Genomic DNA, 6,520 nt, shown 5'->3' on the forward strand with positions numbered 1-6,520 from the left:
AGTGATGCCTTAACCCTTTACCTTTTCTGGCACCCTGTTAACCCTTTGTGTGCTTGGCCCGTACAATGCTATTATGGTATTAACCATTTCTTTGCTGGGGTGATGTTGTCACGCTGGTCATATGTCAGTCTGACAGCAAGGTCACACAGTCTTAACCCTTTTGTGCTGGCCACATTCATGATCCAGGTCTGTTAACCCTTTCTGTGCTGGGCCCATACATGATATGGTAGCAACCCTTTCTATGCTGGAATGATGCTTGCTGTCACATTGTAGCCAATAGCTGATCTATAATGTAGTGCATTATTAACCTCTTATTTGCTGGCATAATGTTAACCCTCTCTACACTAGGGTAATGTTTGTTGTCAGCCTGGCCACATAGTACCCCATTGCTGATCTGATTTGTATATTGGCACATAGTTAATTCTTTTTATGCTGAGATGTCTGGTGTCACAATGGCCACTGGCATATTTTAACCCATTTTATGCTGCCCACATGTATAAGCTAGCTCTGTGCTGGCACTGTGATAACCCCCCCTGTGCTGAGGTGAATTTTGCTATCACAATGGCCCTGATGCATGCTGGTACACTGTTAACCCCTTCAGTGCTGGGTGCATATATGATCTGCTGTTTTGCTGGTACAGTTTTACCCTCTGTATGCTGGGGTGATGCCAGGTGTCAAGCTGTCTACATGCTAGCCACAGGTTAATCTGACAGCAAGGTGGCACCATGCTAACCCTTTGTGTGCTGGGGTGATGCCTGTTGTCACACTTTCCACAATACTAGCCAGTGTCAATTTTGATTGTGTATTGTTAACCCTTTATTGTGCTAGCCACACACATGACCCACTTGTGTTCCAGCAAAATGTTAACCATTTCTGTGCTGCTTCAGTCTGATTGTGGCCTGTGCTCATACTATCAGCCCATTTGTGTTGGATTAACCCTTTCCATACAAGCTGTTTAAATGGATGAACTATTTTTTTGCTGGTATGGCATTAACCATTTCTGTACTGGGATAAAGTCTGTGCTGTCTCACACTGACCACTTGTCCATGTACCTTCAGGTAGTAGCGGTTTAACTCTTTCTTTCCCAGGTTGGCTTTATAGGGGATCTGTTTAAATGCTTCCCCTTGTTAACCCTTTGTTTGGTAACCTATGGCTTCTTCTTCTCTGGCTTCTGGCTTCTCTGGCTTCTTCTGTAACCAATTATTTCCTAACATAGTACATGTTCCAACACTGGTCATATCATATTATCATTAAACAGTATTTAAATAGCACCAACATGTTATGCAGCACAGTACATTAAATAGGGATCAGCTAGCACTTGATCTTATTGCATTAGCATTAGGCATTTGGACACTGGGATGCCCAATCCCAAGCTGGCCATATACACAATCTCCTTCTGTGCTGGCACGGTGTTAACCCTTGTGGCAATTGGGCAATGGCAGCTCTATCTTTGTGCATATATTAGCCTCTGTGTCATCTGATAGCAATGAATTAACCCGCGCTGGCATGGTGCCTACTTCCCAGGCTGGTCACTTGTTCTGCTTTTGTGTGAACACATTTTTAACCTTCTGTTTTGAAATGATGTCTACTCTTTAAACTATTGCCGGTAGCTTGTTAAAAAAATGATGTCTGCTGTCAAACTGGTCACATAAATCCACACATGACCTGCTTCTATGTTGGCATTAAATTAACCATTTCCTATGCTGAAACAAAGCCTGGTCCTATTAGCCAATGGCAAGGTAGGCACTATCATAAATGTTTACAACGTTGCAATAACGCCTGCAGTATACTGCAAAAATAAACTTCCATCTATTATTTGGATATGGAACTTCCTGTTTAAATAAGCATGAAATTAACCCTTCTTGTGTTGGGGTGATACATTCTAGTACAATCTGCCCCCAGACTGGCAAGGTGCTTTGTGCTACTTTATGCGGCAAAATTAAATCTTCATTGGCAAACTAGCTGCAAAGTATGATCAGGGTCATTGTCTATTAACCCTTTGTCAGCTGGTGCTGTCTGATAACCACAGATAGATGTACTAGAAGGCAGACATTTTGCTTTTAAAGGGAGATGAGTTTTGCACACTACTGACCCCTTGTGGTTTATGTTACATAGTAAAGGGCCCTTACTCTGCGTTATCTTCTCCTGACCTCTGCCTTCTGTGTGTTATGTTACTAAACACCAAGTTATCCTCTTAAGAAAATTTCTGCATCCTGGTGATTTAGCAGTTTTTCTCTCTATGGTGCCCAATCATTTAACTCCTCCCATGCTGGAATTAAAGTGGTAAATGTGCTGGTAAGACTTCAATCCCAGTGTTTCCCATCCAGGGTGCCTGTAGAGGATGCTGTGGGGGCTCAATGAGCAGTTTGTGCCTCTCAGGTCAGTTTAAGTGACACCAATGATCTTCTTAGCTATTAGTAAAGGTGACATTCTTCCCAATGACCAGCAATGTAAGAGACATTCTTCCCACTGATCACCATGTTAATGCACTGTGAGCTGTGGATATTGGAATTATAGAAGGGGTTCCCTGAAAAACTGAAACTTATGTCAAGGGTTTCCTCATGTTTAAAAGATCAAGAAACACTTATGTAACCTTTGGTTATACTGACATACAAACTCTTTATTGTTAGGCCAATGCTTCTACCAAGGCTGGGCCCTGTCTAGAAGTATTTTAAAACGATAGTTTAGTGCTATGCACAAAAATAACCCAAAAGATCCCACCATGAGTCATGCTGCCAGTTTGGTTACATAGCGATCTATTACCATCATGGTTTATACTGGCATGGCAATAACTCCTGTGTGAGCTTGCTATAATTGCACCGTATAGGAAGACAGTTGTTAGGATTCCTAGAGGCTGGCAGAAGTCTCAGAAAGCTACAGACAGGAAGAAACCCGTCAGTTCTGACACCCAGCACAGCCTTTTGTCCGACTCAGAATTACCTGCGTATGTATTGTATATATCAGCTACAAAATAAAGATCTATTCTCATTTGTACAATTGGAAATGTTCCCTGTTAGCCCTTAGCAGCTGTATAGGTGACCCATCATCTCTCTCAGTACTTAAATTAGGATTGGGCTAAACAGGACAATTTATAGGTCAAGATCATTGATCACCATAAATATTCAAATGTTTAGATCTCCAAAAGCCCTAAATGACCAATAGCTGGAGGTGTGTAATTAGGGAGAAGATATCGCTTTTGGTGATCATTGTTGTTTTGATATTATTAAAAAATATTTATATAGCGCCAACATATTACGCAGCGTTGTACATTAAATAAGGGGGTTGTAAATGACAAACAGATACAAACAATGAAAAAGGAGGAGGAGATGACCCTGCCCAGAAGAGCTTACAATCTAGGAGGAGGGGGAAGTATCACACAATAGGATGAGGGATATGGAATGGAGGGTAAGTAGTGAGGGTGTAGGAGACAGAAAAAGACAGGTAGGCAAATTTGAAAAGAAAGGTTTGAACCCCCCTAGCGTTCTAATTCTGTCCATATTTCCATGCAAAAAGCGTTACATATTTTTGCATGGAAATTTATTTTACATTGTAGGACTATACTTCTTAGGCATACTCTCAAAAATATGTCCAATATTTAATAAAATTCAATAAATTTAATATTAAGCTTTAAATAAAAAAACACAAAAATCTGTTAACCTCCTTAGCGGTCTAATTCTGTCCGTATTTCCATGCAAAAAAGTGGTACAATTTTTTTTTTTTATTTTACATTGTAGGCCTACGTTTCTTAGGCATAACTCAATAGTTAATATCAATATGTCCAATAGTTATATAATAATATAATATCAATATGTCCAATAGTTAATAAATTTAATAATAAACATAAATCATAAATAAATAAAAAATCTGTTAAAAAAATAAACATAATATAACTGTACAGCAGCATATATAATATATTTATAATATTGTACATATAAATAAAGGGTTCGCTGGTTGACGAACATTCAATATATTGCATTAAATGCCCACATGCCACATCCCAAATGTAGACTAAATTGATACGTGCAGAGAAACAGGATTTTAACGGCATATAAAAAACTCTTAAACATTTTATCGGACGATGAGTCCATTGCCGGCAGGTTTATTAGGGGAGAGCGCACACTAGGCGATGGTTGCTTCTAACAGGGCAGAACCCACAGGAGATCTTATGGAGGAGTTTCATCTATCCCAGGCAGATTTGAACTCTTCTTGGCTTCTGGTAAGCTAGGCTGAATGCTATTCTTATATATATGCGTATATGGAGGAATACTATATTCTAGTTTTACTTTCAATATGAGAGGTCTATTATCATTATTTGATTGTTTGTCATTCAAGGACTATTTTGGTGAATCAGAACCTTAAACTGACAGGTAGATTACGTTTATTACAAACATTGTGGCTCGTTGGAACATACACAGCTTTCACTGATAGTATTCAGCTAAGTTAAATATCCTGGTCTTTTTATGACAAAATACTGTCTGTCTAATTTCCCTTAAATTATATACATCATTTGATATAGGGTTCTTGATATATATGGAAATATACAGCTTAGTAAAGTATCTTGTGGGAACCGTGACTTTAATCTGAAATGACTGACTATAATACACCCTATAGGTCTTACCATTTGGTTGCTGCTTCCTGTGTATTGGCACTCATCGCCCTTCTGTGCTCCATTCCTGTGTGAACCTGCTTTGGCGCTTGGAAAGTGATACTAAAATTTGATTTTATGCTGTATCATATTTACTAGTGAGTATTACAGTACAATAAAGACAATTAAAAATGAACTATTAAGCAAATTTGCAGGATTTGCAGGCTCTATTTGCTGAATTTCAGGTCTCATTCAGCTTCATCCTGAAGAAGTGGTGTTACACTACGAAACGTGTTGATGATCCCCTGGCACTTCTTGTGAGACTTGCTATAATGTTTCAACTATGTATTTATGTTAATTCTTTTATGAAGAAGTGGATGTATGTCTGTATATTGTAATATAGGGACACAGTGGTTCCCATTCTGGTGCACTGGAAAAATTAATGTCCCCTACTTTACTTTTTAATATGATGTACCAATAAAATGTTTTAAGAGTTTTATATATGCCGTTAAAGTCCCCTTTCTCTGCGCATATCAATTTTTTCTATATATAATATGTAAATAAATATATATATATATATATATATATATATATATATATTATATGAAGACTTCTTTGTATTGGACTCAGTACAGGTATTTTTTTTATTGAATTCAATACAAAATTATTTAAATTTCCCACCGATCCTCCCGCCCGCTCCAGCACATTCACCGACGTCACCGGGAAACTCGGAGATTGTCTCTGCACTTCGCGGCTGAAGATCAGACAAGAAGGACGTGTCCCCAGGAACATGCGGGGAGAGCAGGATGCTGGGGGACACAGACAGAGCAAGGTAAGTGAGTTTTTTTTAGGTTTTTAGGTACCGAGTGTGACTCGGGAATACTGATTTTTGCATGGAAAATCCACCCCGAGTCACACTCGGGAATACAGCTAGGGGGCTTAATATATATTATATATATATATATATATATATATATATATATATATATATATATATATATTATATATATATTATATATAAAGATTTCCTTGTATTGGATTTAATACTGCTATTTTGTATTGAATCCAATACAAAATTATTTGAATTTCCAGCCGCTCCTTCCGCCCGCACCGATGAATGCACTGACGTCATCGGGAAACCTCGGAAATCGTTTCTGCAGTCGCCAGCTGGAGATCGGAGGAAAATAACATGTCACAAGGACCTGCAGGGACCAGCAGGACCCTGGGGGATGACAATGGAACAAGGTAAGTGTGTTTTTTTATGTTTTTAGCGACCCCGAGTTTTACTTGGAATTACTGCTAGGGCGGTTATGGGCCCTTTTAAATGAACAGGAAGTAGGAGCAACCTTAATGACGAGGAAGACCATTCCAGTCCGGGCAGCTCTAGAAAAGTCTTAGAGCCATACGTGTGGTAAGGTTATGAGTGAGGAAGTCATTAGTAGGTCATTGGAGGAGCGAAAAGAGCAGTTGGGGGGGATTTTTCTACCAGGTCAGAAAGGTAAGTGGGACAAGAACTGTGGAGGGTTTTGAAGGCAAGGCCCAGGAGCTTAAATTTGATTCTAAGGTGAAATGGAAGCCAATGAAGGAAACTACAAAGAGAGGCAGCAGAAGAGGAGTGGTGGGAAGGATGGATGAGTCTGGCTGCAGCATTCATAACACAGCTCACAGCAATACAAGAAAAACAAGTGGGAGTACCCGGACTTGGAATCAGCAAGTCGAGCTGTGCCGCATTGTGCTGATGTTCCCATACCAGTGTTCAGTACACTCCCTGATATTCCTGGATCCGACATGGAGGATATACAGGGATTGTAATCCAGGAGTTAGCAGTGGAAGTGAATATGAAGAAAGTGTTTCATGAAACCAGCAGTTCTCCAAAGAAGAGCTCAATGATTTTAATACCTGACCTAAGTCTGTCAAAACAAGCATCTGACTTTT

This window comes from Pyxicephalus adspersus, chromosome 9 (genome assembly GCF_032062135.1).
Source record: "Pyxicephalus adspersus chromosome 9, UCB_Pads_2.0, whole genome shotgun sequence".
Classification (NCBI taxonomy): domain Eukaryota; kingdom Metazoa; phylum Chordata; class Amphibia; order Anura; family Pyxicephalidae; genus Pyxicephalus; species Pyxicephalus adspersus.